General features: G+C 38.1%; 1 protein-coding gene across 5 annotated transcripts in view; it reads left to right on the forward strand.

Moving 5' to 3' along the window:
• The first annotated feature begins 4471 nt into the window (after positions 1–4471).
• Positions 4472–21662, forward strand: part of eya1 (EYA transcriptional coactivator and phosphatase 1) — a 69723-nt gene continuing 52532 nt past the window's right edge. For 3 of the 5 annotated variants that reach the window (XM_078938719.1, XM_078938721.1, XM_078938727.1), the window contains exon 1: positions 4715–4931. The gene's annotated coding sequence lies outside the window, so the exon portion shown is untranslated. Of the gene's footprint in view, positions 4932–21662 lie in introns of all 5 variants that reach the window. The other 2 variants (XM_078938733.1, XM_023950135.2) reach the window with 2 other exon arrangements.

A 21662-nucleotide genomic window follows, 5' to 3' on the forward strand; every position in this document is an offset into this window, starting at 1 on the left:
TTCAGCTGTTGTTCCCCTTGTTTTCTCGCATGCATCTCAAAAGGGACAAACAAAAGCCAGCCATCAGTAAACACGCAAACTCTTCATTTCATACATGTCGCGCCATAAGACAATAATTCTTCCAGTCTCTGAACAAATGGGGAACCCCGCTTTGGTCCAGACGCCGAACTGCAGCTTTCACGAATGTCTGAGGGAAGCATTATTATGGTTTTGCATGCCAGAAGCTCTCCCTCATTGTGAAGCAAACCCACCAGCCTGTCAAACAACAGTTGGCTTCCTAGGGAGGGACATTATCATCTGCTCTTACTTGTGGTTGAGTGTGGTACCACAGAGAAGAGTAAGTTTGTGAAGAAGCGCTGCAACTGAACCAACTATGAAAGCTCGTTTTGATTCACGGTGAAGTGGAGCAGCAGGGAGGGTGTATGGAGGTTTTTGCCCAATGTGCTCACACAAGTGGTCAACTCAGGAATGTGTGTGTGTGTAGACTCAAACTAAACTAAGAGCAAGTTGGAGCAATTAGGCTATCACACATCAAAAACATGGATATTTGTTCCAAAAAACGCCCACTTTTTAAAAGTTGAGCAACTTTTAAAATGATTTTAGAAACATATTTAGTTCTTGCTTCTTCTAATGTTGTCTAATCAGTTCTACCACGTCTTTTCCAATAGAGTAGGTGGCCCCTACCCTGATTACAGTGAATTGTGGGTATTTCCTGCCTGTAAGCCTCACATATGGATTGAGTAAGGCAGTGGCTGAGGGACTACCGTTTCTCTCCTCTACATCTTTTCTTTCTTTCGCCCTTACCTCTTTTTTTAAGGCAAAGCAAAATACTTGTGTTTTTTTTGGCTCTGCTGTCAAAATACAAAGCTGGACTTTGGCTCAGCTTCTTATCGCTTGTAGCCAAAGAAAATCCCAAGAGATGCGTGCGGGTAAACATGGCCTAATCCACATGATCACCGTCCGTCTGCAGGACTCAACCACACCTATCATGCTCAGAGGCACGTTTTTAACTAACGTAGGATAGAGATGCACTCAGCACCTTTAAGACACGGCCTTGGGATCAAGTCATCAAAAGGGGTGTGGCCTAACTCTAAAGCACATTTTATTATTTTGAAAAAAAATAAAAGTCTTTCCCCCCTAAAAGAAAATTAGAGCATAATCATGAAATACAACCCTCCTCAGAAGATGCCATGATAGTATCTGTAAGGGACAATATGCACGTAAATGCTTTTAACGCAAACATCTGCTGTAATTTTTGATATGTATAATGTTTTTATCAGCAAGAACCCTATTCCTGAAAATCTTCCAGTTATTGTATTAAAACCACACATATGTAAGGCAAACCTGTAATGGTGTTGGTTTAAAGAAGTTGGTTGCGAATGGCACATCAGTGGAATCATATTATATCCAAGAAGAGTCAGTAAGGTAACCCCTCTCTGATTTTCCTTATGACATTTTTAACCTTCAAACAGATTATTTCCTCCAAAAGCTGTTTGTAGAAGAAGGTTAAATAGGACTCTGGTAAGGTGATCATTTAAAAAGGTAACATATCTCTTTGCACCAGTGGAAAAAAAAGCTTTGCAGGGTAAAAGGGAGTTGACTGCTAACTTTGGCAAAAGTTTAAAATGCGAAAAACGATGTTCCATATATTGTGCAAATGACTGAATAAAACAAGGTCAGAGGAGGTTTTAAATTCAGTGGCTGAATTTTCTTTTTGACATTAAAAATAATCTACAGAATAATTGTACTGAGTGGTTTTGGAGAACATCTTGCTCCAAATTTCTTACGCTGTCCCACTCGACCAAGGATTTGATATTTGATACCAGCGCTTGTATGTTTGCATTAAACATTTTTTGGAGTGGATGGCTCATTATTTAGAACTCCACTTCTTAAAAAACCAGCCATACTTTTTTTTTTCAACCACAACTGCTGATAGAGAACACAATGAAGTGCATTTTCCAACATTTAACATACCTGCAGTGCTATTTTAGTTGGCAGCTGGACAGCTTTCACCTCCAGACCGGTTCACAGAGCGGAGCAATGAATCAAACTAATTTGGCTGTTACTCACCCTTTAATACTTGGGTGCCTATCAAATTAAACATATAAATGTCCACTGATGGAAATTAATTATTATTTTTGGAGTAGACGGGTACAAACTCTTGATTCCAAAGGAAGAAGAAAATAAAAATTCAGAAGTAAAAAAAAAAGCTAAACAAATAAATTTAAAATGACATATTTGACCTGAACATTTCAATAGTGACAAATAAGGTCCTGCTGGTGAAGTTTACTGTATAACAAATTACTTGAGTCAACATTTGTGAATGAATTTATCTAAGATTTTCTTTTGTAATCTCATTCAAAGAGACAAACATATTTTTTGACTTGGAAAGAAGCAATTTGTTGTGTGTCCTTTGTATCTATCTCCCTGTTGTCTTGCGGCAAACAAAAGAGATAGTGTGACACCTACTGAGTTCCTGTTGCACGGAATATGATTGATTGACTTGTTGTTGGCCTGCCAAGGCCGCTGGAATGCAACTCTAGTGAGAGGTACCTCCAACAAACACTGGTGCACAGCTCCTCGGGTTACCTGGCTGGCACTCCAGGTATTATGATTTTCCCAGCGTGAACAGAAAAAGAGAAAATGGGGCCATTTTTTTGTCTTTATCAAGAAAATATGTCCTTTTCTTCAGGTGTGGATGATTTTATTTAGCTTGTAATTTGATAGGAAACTAATAAAGAACACCTGACTTCAAAATGTAATGCTGCATTTAATGTAATAGAGAGCATTGTCTGATTAGTCATGGTAATTCCTGATTTAGCCACAATAACCTCAAACTCTGCAGCCTCAAATCCACGTGAATGTACTTGAAACAGATGTGGCTGACGTGACACTCCAGACAGATCCACGCAAAAGAACCAAAAATGCAGCAGAATATCCCCATGAAGACAAAAGCTTTGGTGGATTGTTAGATTTTTACTGGGTGGCATAAATCAGACATTATGGAGGTGCTGAGAATAAAAAGCATCTGACATTTTTAGCGTGACAGTTCCGCCATTCCCGTGTTTAAGTGGCGGTGGGAGCTTTGTGGCGCTGGGCCGAGGTCTCCTCCTGTAAAGCACACATCCTGCAGGCCTTGTCCTGTAGCAGTGACCTGATCCTGCAGGAGGAAGCAACCAATCAGGATGATATTAGATCAGCTCTGGGAAAAATTAATAAAATTCTCTCAAGTCTGTCTCAGCCAGTGAAGCGAGCCGTGAGATTCAGAGGCATCCACTTTATGCGCTTTCATCAGAGCGACTCTATTAAACACCCCACTCTTTCAGGTTCAAATGATGTATGGGCATCATGATACGCTTGTGGAAGGTGTTGTGTTCCTCACAGCTGATGTCCAGACAAGGGTGGTCTGTGCAACCGGATCCCTTGACATCGCCGAGAACATGAAAACATGAAACATAGTTATTGATCACCGAATCCACACTAATCAAATAGCACCCTGGTTTGTTTGAAGTTAAAAATGGCTACACAGGGTGTTTACCGTTGCATTTCAGGACCCTCCAGCCACACCCATCTTAAACATACACAGACAGAAGTGTTATTTGTATTGTTAAATTTACATTAAGTCCATTTTAATTGCATCAGACCACTAACCAGATCTTACTGTAATGGGCCTGACAGAGAAAATTGCAATCATTTGTGAAGAGCCTGTGGCAGTATAATGGACAAACCTGATTAATTTAATCTTGTTGCTCTCCATTATGGCTGCACTTTATCATTTCAACAGATGGAGCACCAAGAAATTAAAAAATGCTCTCAAGGATATGTGGCACTCTCCATCTACTTGCATCCCTTTAACTAAAGGTGTGTTCGCTGTTGTGCTGAAATGAGGGATCAGGCTGGAACCTTCTGATGAGTGCTTTTCAGAACCCAAATGAGATTACAGGAACAGTCAATTGCTGCTACAAATCATCAGAATTGTCTTTTGATGTGTTGCTGAAGACTTTAAAGCTGCCCATTCAATCAGCTCCTCCAGTTAGTTAGAAGACACAATCCACAACACAATGGCCTTTTAAGAAATCATATTTTCTACTTCCCCGCACATTGACATTGCTAAAGTACCTTATAAGGTTTATGCAATCTGACAAATCATTTACCATTTTTTTACTTTCAAAATTAAACTTGTCATCAGAAGCTAAACCTCTTTATGCAGCTTGAGAATTAAACATTTTTGCATTCAAAAGTTTACCATTTTTATCACACACATTCACAAGTTTGAATTTAAGCTGTCAAATTTTACATAAGAAAACATGTATCTTTTAGCTATTTGCTGTAATATTTTAAAGGATAGCCATCACAGTAAGAAATGCTGACTTAAATAGGAAATAACCTAAACATAAATTTCCTGAAAAATGTTGATCTGTATTATTAACCAACAATGTGCCTATAGGTGGCGTTCTAAATCATCTCCTCCATGAAAATGTGTGTTGCAGCCTGTTGTGCAACAGTTAGGTTTCATCAGTAGATTTTTTTTATTTTGAGTAAATGTTGATAACTAAAAAAACTATCATCCAAACGTGTTAGATTTATTTGAAAAGTACGATTTAAAACATTTATGTTGACATCTTGCGTGTGCAAAACACCGTTATTGACATGAAGACCCACTGCAACCACTGCACGCCGACGTGCTATACCTGACACCGGCGCGCGCGCGCGCGGGCGCGCACGTGCATGCGGAATCCTTGTTAATTCAGTGTAACCCTCCGACTCCGCAGGAAAGATAACTTTCTAGTGCGGCGGATATAAGTCTAAATTTTTTTTGTTCCTTAAATTTATCACCGTGTACGTGGTAATTTTTCAACGTCAATCTTATTCGGGCCTTAATGTTTCAATTTACAGACACGGAAACCTGTTGACGGTGCTGCGTCAGGAAGGTAGGGGCGTATGATAATATCGTTTTGTTTGATTAATATGTGTGTGGAGTGGGGCAAACTGTGACCTGTTTTTAACCGTTTATTTGCTGGTTAGAGTTTTAATCAGCTGGAGAGAGCTTTTTCTCATGTGGGCGGGGACACCACGGTCCCCTGTGACAGCTATTATTATTGGCTCTATTTTCCACCGCGGAAGGATTTGTAGAAAGAGACCGAAGCCCCCTAGACCCACAAAGGACTGTTTGACTTTGAGAAAACTTTAATTTATTATATTTATTTGTTTTGATTTATTGATAAAAACAAAAATGAAAAAGAAGAAAGACAAAAAGTAAAATAGTTTTGTAGAGGAAAGAATGTGCAAATGTTTTTACTAAAATTTAAAATGCAAATGATAATATTCTTGCTTTTGTGCATTGTAACATCTTGTGTTACTTTAGTGACATATGTTGGACAAAAACATTCCCACACTCCCACAAATAAGATAGAGGTAGTCCAGGCTGCAGAAAAACATTCATCAAAATATCCTTTGCTGCCTTAAGTTAACAACACTTATAGATTTTTCTGTCATCCATTCTGCTTTACAGTGCAAGCCGTTTTCTGTTTGATTATTTCCCCTTAAACAGCACACCACTCTTGACAGTGATGGATAACAGGTTAAAAATGGACATTTTCTCCTCACTTGGTGTATGTTGGATTGACTTCAGCAGGCATGGTGTTCCTACCTCAGACCAAAGGACCTTGGAAAGATTGTATTCCCCTCTGCTTTATCCATTCCTCTATGATACACTTTGTCTTCATTTTCTTCTGGCCCCGAGTCACTTTTATGATGTATAGCTGAGGCACATCATCGAGACAGAAGTGTAGGTTATGTCAAAGATATGCCATTGTGATCGCAGCCGCTGCAAACAGCAGACCGTCTGTAGTCTCCGGGCACTGAAAAAGCATTTTGCACGGCCTAAAGATGGTGGCTCGGTGTTTTTCTTTGCCTTCCAGAAGAAAAAGTGGTCTAATATCAGCAACCAGTCAGTCAAATGTCAGGCCAGGAAGCTGTTGAATTTGTACACCTGGTTAATGAGGTTTATGGACAAGTTTTGGTTCACCTCTGATTGGAGGCCATGCCAGAAGTTCAGGGCTCTGTGGTTACACAAACGTTGTGTTGCTCTGATTATAACAGGAGAATGGTGAAACAGAAGACAATGGTAATGTTTTGTGTGTCTGTCTATATCATTCCCTCTTTAAAAAGGAGATCTCAAAAGTGACTCAGCGCAGAATCGAGGTTTAACCGCGTTTCTGGTGATTGTTCTTAAAATTATGGCATAAAGGTTAAACACTTCAGAGATTCATATGAAACCTCAACTTTTGGACATATAGGCAGCATTGTTTGCGTTTTGATGGAAAAAGTTTCAAAAACACTGCTTAATTTTTTTACCTTAATATTGCACAAGATAAATACAGTTAAAGACTCAGCCTGATTGTATTTTGATCTATTTAAAAAAACATTCCTAGTGGTCTTTTAGGTATGATCATGCATATTCTAAACAAAATCTAAAATTATATATATATAATTACTTTTGGAATATAGTTTATAATACAGCCGGTCATTAGAAAATCGCCTCTGATTTGTGGGCGGGACCATTGACGCAGAGCAACCCCAACCCCCCTTCCCCTCCCTGTTGGTGAGCAAAGCAGGTAGCTTGCGGCCTGCCAAGTGTAATTTCTACATCATAAATAGGCTCTTTTTAAAACAGCCCTTTATATATGCTCCTAATTCATAACAAAACAAAAGAAATACTCAGAAAGGCAATTTTAAGCTGACTTTTCTTAATTTATGTCCTCCATCATGAGAAAAATGCCACAGGAACATATTAAAACACCAAAAATATAATTTCAATTGGGGTGGGTCTTTAAGAATTTTTTTTAAAGATATTTGTTCATTTCGTTAGTTTGCCTCTCTTTTAGGGCGGCATTGTCATAACTCAGGACTGTTTATGCGATTCAGCAACATTGTGTGAATGTGTGTGTGTGTGTGTGTGACTGGGTGAATGGGTCTGTGACTGTAAAGCGCTTTGGGGCTTGTAGGTAGAAAAGCGCTATCTAAGTATACGCCGTTTACCGTTGTATGAACGCTATATTTTACAGGCAAAATCTTTTCCTGGTCTAGTCTTCTAAGTGAGCGAGTGGAGATGGAAACCCAAAGACAGAAGTTGAGAATTCCTTAAGTTTGAAAGGTGTGGTTGCACAGCAGGAACACTGTCATGTATCATGTCTGCAGCAATGAAAAGAACAATTTTCATTCACACATGTACCACATTCTCCAGCCTGCTCTACATATGCTTGATGTTTTCTTTAAGACCCGACTTCAGAGAAGGGTTCTCGAGACCATGCTCCTTACTTTTGAAGTTACATGCTCCTCCAATTACTGGGGGCCAAGCAGTCTCCCCTATGGTGTCCTTGGACAGCTCTTTGAGTGCCTGAAAATGTTGCGGACCATTAATTCTGGATTGTCTTCATCTGTTTGCATAATTTTCCCTCTGTAACCGTTTGCCTCCCCCATTTTCTCCGTCTGTGTTCTCAGGTTTATGTTTTTCCTCTTCAAAATATTTGAGTCTTCAAGAAAATTCAACTTTATGCCCCTTTTTTTCAGTTCCGCTGACAGTTGTTAAACTTTTACTTAAGCCTGCTTTATGGGATGGAGCTTCCCAGCTGTGGCTTTTACAGCCCGTGTGCTGATGTTGAAGCTCTTCACCTGCCCTCAGAAAGGTTTATGGATTTTTTTGGTCATATTTTAATATGATAATGTTAACGTTTTCATATTGGATAAGGCAAACATGTTTTTTTGTCATCTGCAAGTTTTTCTTTCGAACAAAGCCCATGTTTTTTTGTATTTGTTTTTTTTTACTTGATATATTTAATTTTTTTTCCTCTTTTCTTTTTTCCAGTTAGACTAATTTGCTTTCAGGCAGGAGGTTGTTTTTGCAACTCAAGCAGACTCCAGAAATTAATTTATCCAAATAACCAAGTCCTTCTGGGCCTCGGAGGTTGGGACACTGAAATGGCCCTGGTAGGCACAGGCACCTTTTGAAGTCTAGAATGTTTTGGCTGACTTAGAGCAGGCGACTGGAGTGGAGGGATCGCTTTCACTGACCCATGGGATTTTTAACCATTTTCATGTACTGAGAACAAAACAAAGTGCGGAAAAATGCCTCAGCCGATTTGCATTGACTTTGCTATCAAAAACCAAGAGGAAGAAAGTTAAGTGAGACCGATTTGAAGGAGTTGATGTTTCCCTTTTAGCTGATTACACAGCGGAAAATAAGGCTTAATTAGGTAAAATGGTGATGTTTTACAAAGTTTTGCTTAGTGTCATAAAATCTAAGTTTTTTATTTATTTAATAGTATGTTCCTATGAAACTGTGCTGCCGCCTATATTGGAAGAAGAAAAAAATCCCCTCCATCAGTGCTCTCTCAGTGCTAATTATGTGGTCATTTGGACTGAGGGCAAAACAAATAATAGGTACATCACAATAATCCAAACACTTAAATTATACACTGTATAAATGCTCTCATTAGGATGCGTGCAATGTTGCTATATAATTTGTTACACTGGATGTGCTCGGTTATAAAAATCACCACAGTAGTTACATTAACAAAATTGATTCCTATTTATACACTGGATCCTTTTAAACACTTTAATTACAACAACTAAATGGTATGCTTTTATTAAACAAGCCCAAGGAAGTGCAGGAAACTGGGCGGCCATGAGTAATGGGCCACTTGAGTTTCCAGTATAATAAATAATTCACAGGTCCTGCGTGATGAGCTGCTGAGGACCGAAAGCCCTAATGACAGCTTTTTATAACCTACGACTCAGCTGCCCATTATGCCTCTGACATCCCAACACGGACCGCATCCCTTCTGCCTGCACAGTGTCCGCCCTGCCGCCACCGCTTTGCTGAAATCGCACTCACAAAAACAACATCTGCAAAAAAGGACTTTATACACCGAAAGGAATTCATTGAGAAATACAAATACAGAAGAAGTATTGAAATCATTTAAGTTTGTGTTTTGTTTTGTTATTAATTTTGGAAACAGTTTTAGGTCTTTCTATAGATGTGCTGCAGTTGTTGTGTCCTGGTCTGTCTGTCTTTTAGAAATGAAGTAAATGGATCTGCTGGCAAATGACTCAGTTTATCATACATACAGATAGCATCATTTCTCAAGTTAATTCTTTTTCTGCATTTCTATCTAAAATGAAAGTTTGCAGGACAAACTTTTGCTGTCAAATTCTTGCTCAAAACATGTAATAATTGTCTTTAGTTTTAATATTCTGTCCCAGGTGAATGGAGATCTGTTGAGTTATCACCACCAGCTTCTGCTGTCACTGCTGCTGTGTATCTGTGAGGTAAGACGCTACACACATTGGGCACGTGATGCGTTTTCAAGAGCACGCTGAAGCGAGTACTTGAACGCGCTTTTAGCATTAGGTGTTCACACTGGATGTCGCTACCCGATACAGTCGGAAGAGTTGAAGTGAGTGTTGGGACCTTCAGTTGGAAGAGCTGGGAAAATGGTGCAAAATGGTGAAGCAGGGCAAATCTCATGAATCTTGTTCCAGGGCTTTTCTTTCACAGCTCTATTCCAATAAATAAAAGACTTGGTGTTGTATAATTCAAACCAACACAAAGCACAATTATGAATTTCTCCTCCGTGATCACTTTTCAAACGGTTTGCACTTCCGTGAATGAAAAAGTCCCTGATTGGTCAAAGTTTGATCTGGTTTAACTGTCAATGCACGTTCAGTGGCCATTAGTTTGGTATGTAGAGCCCCAAAACGGTTGCGACCTGTGAACGCTAAAGAAGCCTGAAATGCACACTTACATGGACTTTTCATTGGAAGTTGTCGCGTTCCTGAGCCCCGTGTGAACGTAGCATCACTCTGTTTGCACAATTACCCCACAATCCCCCTGGCAAAGTAATTCTGAGCTTCATTGCGGCCTGATGTTCCTTATATGAATCCAACAATATAATTGAGACCTCGTACGGTTATGGTTGATATCATTATTGTTATTATTTTTAAAACTCTCAGTAAGAATAGATGGCTAATTTTAGATGAAAAAAAAGCTCAAATTACTTAGACCTGCTTGAGGGTGTCCCCAGAGTTAGCAGTGAGAAATAAATCCAGTGGCTTTGATTAAGTACCTGACAATAGAGTTAGCACAGCACTAGTAGTTTATAGTAACACAGCGGTTATGGGCAATTAAGCCCACCAAGTTATTTACAGTACTGCTTGCAGGTGCTGACCTTGTATGAGCTTGGGACCACCTTAGAAACAAATTAAACTGGATAGGGAAGGGGAGCGGCAGCTCTGTAGGACTTCCAAATAAAGCCGAGCAATTAAAGATTATAAAAAGCGAGACACATTTCAAAGTGGGTTTGATTTTGTTATTGCAAAATGCAGAACATAAGGCAGTCGGCCCTTGTTGTTCATAGCTTTGGAGAGGATGAACGATCACCTTTTATGTGTTGTTGATCTTTTTACGTCAGCCTGGACTGCTCTACTCTCGCCGCTGCCTATTAATTATGAAATACTGTAGGTCTTGCCCATTTCATTTTACTGCCTCTTCCTGCTGAAGTTGGTGTGAAAAGCTGCTGTTCTCAGAGAGGAGCATAAAAGTACGAGCGGAGAAAGTTCCTCTGTGTGGCAGCGGCTTCCTCCAGCATTATGTCACCGGAGTCAAAAAGGCAGTGCTTAAGAAAAATAGCTTGTTCAACACGTAACAGACACCTTAATGCACGGAGCAAATGGAGCGGAGTATTGCTGTTGCAGGACGGACAGTTTCTGCCCTGAAATAACAAGCGTGCTCTGTTATTGCTGAATATTCAATAAATCCTTGCAGTAAACCCTGACATGGTCAACAACTGGAGCACAGCATCTTTTTTAAAGGCAAATAGAGTGATTAAAGAACCATTGGAGCATCCTTTTTGTAATAGTGATGAAGAACAGTGCCCCCCTTCTGCATAACCATCTCTGTTCAGAACTGGACATCAAAGGTTTTGTATGTGTAGTTGCTGGGATCCCTGGGATAACAGAGTTTGTCTGAGTTCTGCTGATCTTTACCACAAATTCTTTGTTTTTTATTTGTTTGGGATTTCTTCTGCTATAGGCCTAAATGTCTCACAGCTATGAGAAAATAATTCAAAGGAAAACCTGTCATTTTGCTTTTATGGTCAGACTTTTTAAACGTTGATATTATAATAATAGTTATGTCTACCACATTGCAGCACAGCTTCAGAAATAAAAACAACATTTTTAATGTAAAAGACATTGAAAAATGTCAGAACAGCTAATGGGCATACATTTTTATAGTGAGCAGAAACCAGCATAACAGTCGTGTGTGGTCTGAGGGGAAAAAAAGCTTAAAGCTTCAGTTTGAAGCAGGACAACATTTTTGCTGTAAATATGGAAAAAATAACTCCAGCTGTTATTACGGATTATATTGTATCACACTGAAAGAGAAAAGACCCACTCCGTTGACCTTTTTAGCTATTTTAAAAGCGTTCCCGGTGGTATTTTAATTAGGATTATTCTGTTTTTAGCCCAAAGTAATACATTTGTGTCATTTCCACAACACCGTTTTGGCAAAGTGGCAAAAGTTCATTAGAAATTTGCCTCTGAGAAGTGGTGGGGAGGACGGTTGTCATGAAGCACCCCCACCCCCTTTCCCCTTCCCATTACCCAGCAGAGCAGGGGACCCTTTGGCCTATTTTCTATGTCCCAAATAAGCTCTTTTACAAATAGCTTTTTTTTTTGTTCTATTCCTAATTCCCAACAATTTGAATAAAGAAATATTATGAAAAGCCATTTTAAGTTGAATTTTCTTAATATCTGTCCACCCTGATCAGAAAAATCCCACCAGAACATGTTAAAAACCCCAAAAACATGATTTTCATCATAGTGGGTCTTTAACTGATTCATTTATTTATCAAACATCCAAGAAAATAATGAATTTTAATGGCCAATAATGAACAGGTCAGTTTAATTCCCTTTTTTTTTTACATCAGCTTTTCGGTGACATGAAGTTGCAGCAACCTGACTTATTTGTCTGCCCACCAGTGGCAAGTTGAGTGACAGCCACAGAACAGCACATCACTTATGTAAGGCTTTCTTCTGCCACCACGAAATTAGAGTGCCTGTTGCTACACACGGCTGCCCTGTGCGCAGATGAGAAAGTAGGCACTGTGGTTCAGAAGTTCACAACTTGGATGCGTGCCGGAACTCCTTAAAGCCGGCGAGGTTTTTTCAGGGAACAGGTGGCAGAGTGACATAATTCTGGCTTGCTGTTATGATTCTTAAAAATTAGGGCCTGTTGCTCCGCCAGAAGGATTATTCTTCCCATTGCATGTATTACTGGGCTTAGTTGACCCAATATTTATGCAAATAGACACATAAAAGACAGTTTTTACACACTTGTGTATTATTTCAAAAAATTAGAGTTTTTATTTAACATGTTGAGATTTGGAATTGAAAGTCATTTATTCTTTTATATTGTTAACCACGGACACATATGGGTTAGAGGGGAATGCCATTCAGAATGCATAAAATATATTTAGTTCCTGCCAACAGACAGCAGAAGGCACCAGTGGGTCTAGCAGTATGAGAGCAGTTATTTCTGTCACAGTATGGACTTTCAATTACTATATTTTGCTTTTTAACTCTTTCAGGAACTGTTAATATTTAGAATCGAGTCTCACTGCCACAGTGCAGGAATGGACGTTAATTTAAACTCTGAAGAATCGTGTTAAAGAAGAACAATGCACATGAATATTACGTGAAAATGTTGTAGTATTTAGAACTTGCTTTGTTTTCTGTGTGGTTTCTTTCATGATTAGGTCTGTTGTTGATTAACTGATTGCTGCAAATGGAAAGAGAATAGAGGATTTTCTACTGACGTTTGATTTGACGAATCTAACCATGGATTTTGAGTTGTGCATGTCCATTAATGCGTAGGTGCTTATAGACAGTGGAAATTCCCCACAGCTGCAGCCAAGCTGTTGCCGCAAGTGTGACCGTCAAAAAACACTCCAGCTTCACCGCCATGCAGACTCGGAATATCTTTCATTACTAGTAGGCATATGTCCAACAGATATCTGCAGGAAATCTTACCCCCATAAGGAATCGGTTAATCGCAGGTTAATGGCATATAAGGAAAATTCCTATTGATCTCCTCTGTTTTTAAGAAAAAAGGCATACTTTGTTTATAATCTAAAAGGCTGTTGTTTATGAGTGACTCTGGAGTTTTTTTTATTGTTTCCTACTTCTTCTTTGTTCAGTAACTTTTTCTGATGACTTTTTATATGCCTGTGATTTGATTGGGATTGTTGAGAAATAAAAAGTCAAGGGTTTACCTTTTTTCCCACAGAAGGTGCTGCCACCTGGGATTCCAGAGTAAGTACAGCTCAGTTTTCCTTTATAGGACACTTTTACCTGAGGTTAAAATGAGTGGATGCTCAGAAAGTGACATTCACAGCTCCTTTACTAAAAATGAAGGAGGATTTTCTTTTATTTCCTTGCTTTTCTCAGTTCTGCATTTTGCTTGATCTGTGTTTGTTTATCCCTAAAGTCTACTTACAGAAACGTTGTGATAATTCTATCAGATTTCCACCTCAGTTGAAACCAGTATGAAGCTACGCCTACTTGCAACAACATCCGTTCTGTGAAGTTATGATAGTGACTAGATTGGTCTTGCATTCACTGTGGGTAAATATGCTATCACTTTTATGTTAAGGTGTAGGCATTTGTTTTGTTTTCAACAAGAATCTCTGTTTATTTAGTTTTATGGACACACAATTCATCCTTTTTTCATTTATTTCTTTGAGTGGCAAAAATATTTTGTTTCTTTGGAACCTGCTAACAACAATGAAACGACAAGGGCTTCAAAAGAAAATTCAAAAGAATCACCATAAAACAAGGCAACTGCTAATTTCTATAGCTGAGCTTAAAAAAAGTATATATTTTTTTATTTGATGCACAACTGCTGCAAAAACCTTGTCAAATGTGTCGCATGTCTTGGTCCTTTGTATGCAGCATGCAGTTGTGAACGTTCAGAACATTTCCAGGTAAAAAACTGGACCAGCTACATTTCATGTCACACTCTAAAGAAAAGTGAACAACACACTCCCCAGGAAGAACAAATAACAAAGTAACGCTAATGAGCTCCTTCAGTGATACGTCAGAGCGTTTAATATGGTAAAATGGTAAATGGCGTATACTTATATAGCGCTTTTTTACCCTTTCGAAGGCCCAAAGCGCTTTATAGTCACAGTCCCATTCACCCAGTCACACACACGTTCATACACTGATGGCGGCGCCGCTGTCGAACACTGGCGCCAACCTCCAACCAGTGTCTTGCCCAAGGACACTTCGACACATGGGCGTGCAAGGCGGGAATCGAACTTGCAATCATACGATCATGGGTCGTCCCCTGCGCTACGGCCACATTCTATTAGCTGAGGAGAAATGCTTCCAAAAACTGTGTCCTGTGTTGTACACAGAATATGCAAGTATTGCAGCAGTTTTTTCGAATGGATAAGAATACATTGTTTTGAGTAAATCTTTTAAAGTCATTAGAAGACAAATGTAAATTGATTTATAATGTTTTACTTGTGTTAATGGAAAAGTCTAATGACTGTCTTACCAATCACTTTTTTTTGTAAAAAAACTCCCACTCAATCATATTTTAGCGTTTTCAAAGTGCTTCCAGTGGTCTTTTAATTATGATTACGCTGTATTCAGCCAGAAATAAAAAAACTAAAAACTATCAAAAACAAAAACAAAAAACAACTTAACTAGGAAATAGTTTCTGCAGTACTTCATTAGAAATTCACTTTTGGGAGGGGGTGGGAATAAACCCCCCCCCCCCCCCCCCTCCCAAAATTTAGTCTGTTTCCATGTTCTTCCACTAGCTTACAGCCCTTCACAACCCCAACCTAACATTACTGGTAAACAAAAAGGGTGAGCAATATTGGAGCTTTTTAGCCGTACAGTTAGGAGCCAGATACCAGCTTAGACGAGGAAAACTGAGATGTTAATGTGTCTTCCTGGGAATAGATCGGAACGGAGCAGAGCAGGGAGACTTTGGTCTGCTCATTCAAGTTGCTGCATCACAAAATAGAGTTTTTTCAAACAGCCTTTTTCCTTTGCTCTGGTTCATCCCAACTTAAAAAAAAACCCTAAAAATTACAGTTTTAATCTTAATTTTTTTGTATATACTTTATGTCCTCTGTCATGAGAAAAATGCTATAAGCACATGTAAAAATGCGATTTTTTTTTTTTTATTGGAATTGACCTTGATGTAGTAATGGAGGGAAAGCATCAGCTGCAAAAGCTGTGGGCCAAATGTTCATATCAGTGTGTTACCTAAAAACTAAGATTTGGATTACTCTTATAGCAACTTTTTTCTCTTTCTATAGTTTATGAAACAGTAGGGAGGACTCATTTCATTTTATGTTTCTTCTGTAATCTGAATTTATTGGCAATTTAGTCTTTGCTCACGCTTACCAAATGTGATAGCCTAACGACTAATAATAGCTGTCTTGACATTTAAAACCTTTGTGTTAAACAAAAAAATAACATGGAATATAAATAAAAATGTGGTAAGTCTGTGTTATAAGCTGCAAATAAAGATGGACACTGCAGAGGAAATGGCCACCACAATGTATCAAATGCTCAGCCTTTTAATCAGCGGTATTAAGTAACTTTCTCTCAGATACTATATTAGCTCCTATTCATCAATGAAGTGATTTATTAAAGATGTTGGTGCTAAGTGAATATGCTTTTTGTGGGTTTGAAAATTAAATATAAAGAGGGATCAGCAATGCAATTTTACACAGCCCTCAGCTGCAGTGCTGTCTTTCAAATTGGACTTAAATGGTTTATAAAATTCTTTACTTGTGTGTCTTACTCGCTTTTACCTTCTCTCAGTTTTCAAACTTTTAAAAAGTCCTGGAGGAGTTCCTGTTGAAGACCCAAATCTACTGAGATCCCTAATGAAAGCTTTACCTTCCAGGCAAGCATATTTTTCCAAATGACAGTAATTTACATATGATGTATTTAGAGAAGAAGAGGGCAGGCTAATCCCATTTGGAGATTTTCCTTTGTTTTAGGAGTCATTAGCAGCTAGCTGGAATCTAATTTTTACAATTTCATCAGGCCATCTTGGAAAGCCTCTGTGAGCTCATCAGAGAGGAGCATTTATTGCTAAGTGTTCTCTATTGCATTAGCACACAATAAAGCGGCCAGGGACTGCTACAGACGTTTATGTGGAATTCAGTTAACACTCAGCCAATTCGTTTTTTATTGGGACACAATCAATTTTTATTCATTTTAAAGCCAGAATGCTTTCTTTCATTGTGTGCCTACTCCAGCTTATTATGCCCTAAACTAATTACTCAGATGTTTTCACAAAATGATAATGTTTATGTTAAAGATTTCCTCTTTGAAATGCAGGCCTGATGTGCATATACATACATTTGCTGCTTCAACAAAAGAATATGATTTACAGTCATTTAATTTATATAAATATAACAGGCCTGACTAATAACACTGATTTAGGAAAAATGAAACATTTTGTTCTTAACTGCATTATATGAGATAATAATAAATCCTTTAATTGTCTAAGACATAGCTATTTTTAGATGGACAAATTACAGTGCCAAATGTAAGGATTAAAAATGAATTCTGCTTTTCTCATACATTTTTTTTACCAATTTAACTTGACCACATTAGCTATTTTTAGAAGAAAACGTTACATTTTCTCAAAAATTCTGGATACACTTTGACCACAGTAGCTTTGTGTGTGACAAAACAAAAACCACTGAGCTAGTTTCTTGAATGTGGCATTGATGTTACAAATGGTCTCCACAATTAGCAGACCTCAACCCAGAGGAGCTTCGATAAGATGTGAAATTTTAAAGAATGGTCCATAAGCTATGGGTAAATATGAAAAAAAAATCTTAGAGCCATGTCATGGGGATTAAAATGTCTTTTAGATTTTACTTCACTTTTTTTACTACATATATTTTAGCAAAGTAACTTGAGTGTGGCATCATCCCACAATCAATTTGAACCTAATTTGTCTTGCAATGCCTGAAATGAAAGCTAATGTATTTTAAAATAGATTTGGCGTTTTATGTGTTTTGTGGCATTTTTTCATGATGGTGGACATGTATGAGGAAAATTAAGCTTAAAATTGTGTTTCTGAGTATTTTTTATTCAAATTGTTGCAAATCAGACGAAAGAAATGTTGCTGGATCACTGCTCTGGTCCATTCCCATGCATCTCCTTGACAAAAAAGATCCACCTACATCTTTGTATTTCTTGTCTGAGCTGGCATCTGGCTCAAAACTGTACAGCTGGATAGCTCCAATACTGCTAGCCATCTTTGTTTCCACTCTAATGTTAGGTTGGGGTTGTGAGGGCCTGGAAGCTAGCTGTATAAGCAGATGGATAATGGGAAATGGTATTGGGCTTGCACCGTGCCAACAGCCCCGTCCACAACTTAGAGGCAAGATTCTAATAACCTTCTACTGCTGCTATACAGAAACTTTGTCCATAATCATAACTAAAAGACCAATAAGAAAGCTTTTACAATATCTCAAAGATGATTGGAGTGGGACTTTAAGATACTTGTCATGTCTGAAACCTTAAAAAAAATTTGGAACATGTTGTCACGTTTTAAAAAGTTACTCACATAAGGTTCATGATATTAAGACAAAATGTCACTTTTTCTAAAGAAAAAAAAAGATCTCGCTAAAAAACCAACCTGCTCAGGTATTCAGATATGAACAAGGAGCTTTGACATAATAATAAAAACTTTTCTTTTTTATCACCAACCTATTAGCTTGTTTAGCCTGTTTTCCATGTCTACATGCAATAATTTATCTGCATTTTGCTCAATAAATGTGTCGTTCTTTCCTCTCAGCTTTTCCCCATTTTTATGACTTTTGCAATTTGTTTTCCCTTTAAAAGTGTGTACCAAACAAACCAATATAATTGGTTCATTACAATCTTGCAAACACAATAAATCAATAAAAACAGATTTCTGATGTGAATTCCTTTCAGATGCATTTATGGGAATATTGTAAAAATTTGTATATACCTTTTTCTTTTGATAAAAGAAAAACAATGTTAAAGTCCCTCTTTCAGATAGTATTTTCTTATCTTGAAACATTCTTAATCACAGGCATAACTGAGAACATTAAGTTAAAGGTAAGCATGTTATCTCTGTAATAGTCTTTATTTCCACTGACTGATTGACAGCCCAGAGGCTCTTGTGTGTCTGGCAGAAAAACAGTTTCGCTCGTCTCAATGTGAACTAGATGAGCAGCTCTTTACTGCGATGTAATAATTAGAGTGCCTAAGTGCTCCTGGAGACAAGACAAACCTTGGAAACCCTCTTCCTCTTCACCCCTTCCCCTCTTTCACTAAGAAGGTCTTTAATGGCTCCCATTTGCCTCTGATATCATTTATTATTTGGTGTCAGGTGTACACCTTGTACCATTCACCATTCGCTTCGTAGCACATTGGTCCTGAAGTCTAATGTAGGCAACAGACTTGATGGCCTGATGTTTTCTTTCCTTCTCAGAGCCTTCTGGTCTCCCATACTTTCATTTTTGTGGAATGCACAGACAATATGTTTTAGGTTTTGTTTTCTGCAGCAGTACAAGGAACATCCACATGCTGCATGTCATTTTTCTTTTTTTCTTTCCGCAACTTCAAGATGCATTCAACGCATTGACGAAACGACAATTTATCATTGATCTGTCGGTTCCTAATGGAATGCATTAAATAATGTATGGGTTCCAGTGCATTGCCAGTGCACTCTCCTGTCCTCAACTCATTAGAGGAGTAGACCACGGGGCCCTATAGTAGCTCAAGGCCCTCAGAGGTCCTAGGGCTTTCATGTAATTAAATTATCCTATAATGAAAACTCCCATAATGAGATTAATTTTAATTATTCATCTGTGGCCGATTTGAGGGAAAGACTGCATTAATAATACATGAAAGGGCTAAACATTTTTCAATTCATCACCTTTTCCTTTCGTGAAATGTGCAATTTATTGAGTGCTCTGCAGTTGCCAGTTATACTTGCGCTATGGACAATCAGAGGGTTTGCTGATGCACTCCTAAGTAATTCACTACCAACTTAACAAACCCATTATATTTGGTATATGGCTGTGAAGATTAAAAAAATGTTTTCCTTTCATCAACTTTCTAATACTTTACTCTTCTGCCGCTCAAAGCTCGATGGATTTTATATCTGTACCTTAGGCAGATAAGTAATCATAATTGTGCCAGTAATTCTTTCTGGATGTTTTTATGCCTCCATAAGATTAGCATGTTGATTCCCCCTGTGTGAGCATATTAGACAGTTTTGGTGTCTGGCCAACAGAACAGAGGAAGATTGTTGACTGTTACACTGCAATTAGTTCACTTGGCAAAGTGCTATTTTAACTTTCCAGCTTGCAAAAATAGCAGCACTGTGGAGATTGGTAAAATGATACACTTTTGGAAGGAACCAACTTTTTAATTTTTTTTCTACTTAAACGGACATATTTACAGCGCTCGCCTCATACGTTTAGCATTGACGCACAGACAATGCAGCAGAGGTGGCTCGGCGCGGGAGACATGAATGCCAGTGGGATGGTGATCTGGGTGCATTTATCAGGACTTCATCAATAGCTGATTAATAATTCAAGCAGAGTCTGGGGCTTCTTTAGGGCAGGGTTTCAGCTAGCTTGTAATTTTGTAAATTGCATAGTCACCTTGCAATGAATGGGTCAGGCATCTCTGAAGTTCACTCATATAAATCTATGTTGTCTAATGGGGTTTAGGTAACAGGTTAACCTTGGTGTGGTTGTAATGATGGCCGATATTTACCCAGAAAAAAGCATAAAGGGTCATGGAGAAAAATGTAAAAAAAGAAAAAGGTTTTTTTATTACAATTGCATTCATAATAAAATATAAATTTGGTACAATTAAGAGTCTACAGCTTAAAATATGCGTTGAGAAAATTTCCTTCAACAAAATTGTTCCCTGACCTGCTCTGCTTCCAAAAGGTGTCTATTATTCTGCATCGTTTCCAAGGCGACTGGAATTTTCTGTGACCTATAAAAAGTTGTTAAACCAGTAACTGATATGAACCTAAATGTTTGTTGTTGTTGTTTTTTCTATAGTTGGCAGTTAAGCTATAGGTCTGTCTAGTTGCACAAACACTTTGACCACAAATTAATATATTAAAGAAAGACAAAGTTGTCTTTGGGGTGAAATACGCTGCAAAAACGAGGGCTTTAATGGTTGAGTTAAGGTGAAGAAAAAATCCCACATAAACCTATATTTTCCCATTATCTGTCTACTTCTATCTCAGTGCATGAGTTTGTTCTCTTTAAAACATATCATGTTTACATGAGATTTGGAAGTAATGGGCCACATATAAACCATGTGGTTTTACTACCTTTTTATTTCAATTCAAATGATAAATAAATGATCAAGAATAGAGGAGAGAAGTAGATGAGAATAGAGGACAGAACCCCAGTGCACCGTACTTTCCCCAGCTTCTAACGTCTGGCAGCCTACTAACAACTAATTGTTATTGTTGTTAAAATTTAATTCAAACATGTTAATGGTAAGTTGCATGCACTATGGCACAAATAGCGGACGTTAATAATAATGACAAAAATAGAGAATCAACAGTTTTTAAAGCCTGGCCCAGTTTAAAAAGCACCCACAGACTTGTAAGTATTGATAAACCGTTTATCCATGAGCAGTCATGCCTTCCTCTGATCTTTTCTTATGCTGTGTGACTATCAAGAGGTTACTTAGGGTTCCATCCATATTAAAGTGATAATTTAAATCTGATCCACGGGGTTGAAAAGGTATACGAACAGTCAAAGGTGTCAAATACTGAGTTCAAGCAGAGATCCTCCTAAAGGCAGTTGGCAGCAGGAAGCTTATCTCCAGTTTCAAAAACTTCCCTAACTTTTACTTGAACTCATTCCTTTCAAACTCAACAATGTATGAAAGTTCTTTACATGCTGGGTGAACAAATAATGCTTCTTAAAAATGTTTTTGTATTGATTGTAAAAAGTTTTTTTTTATTTTTATAATTCTGTCCTTTTTGATGTAAACTAAAAGCATTTTGGTTCAGTTAAAACTCACGAGCCTTGATAATTTACACTTTTAAAAAAAAAAAGCATGATTCTTAACAAACCGGCACTAACACAAATACACTTAACTCTCTAACTGTGGAAAATACACTTTTATTTTCTTTTTTAGGTTTTGATCTTTGGAGCGTAAAGTTTTCAATAAAATAAACGTCAGTGCAGGGGTGTCAGAATCCAGGCCTCAAGGGCCCAACATGTTCTCCAACCAACCTGCCATTGAAGCCCCATATTGGCTAAACACACCTAATCCAGGTAATCAGCCGCAGATAAGGCAGGATTTCTGGAAAACCAGCAAGAAACCAGCCTTTGAGGCCTGGAGTTTGACACCCTTGCCTTAGAGGCATGACTGTTTTGGTTTTTCAGAATATAATGCAAATTGGGGCTGCAAGTTGAAATAACTTCAAATAAAAAATTCAGGTGAGGCCACTAAAAAAAACGCTCCTTGTGGATCTGAACAAATTAGTTGATTTGGTTATTGAGGATCTTTGGAAGGTGCTGGTTAGTGTCCATGCT

Source organism: Oryzias latipes, chromosome 20 (genome assembly GCF_053564925.1).
Source record: "Oryzias latipes strain Hd-rR chromosome 20, Olatipes_Hd-rR_3.1".
Classification (NCBI taxonomy): domain Eukaryota; kingdom Metazoa; phylum Chordata; class Actinopteri; order Beloniformes; family Adrianichthyidae; genus Oryzias; species Oryzias latipes.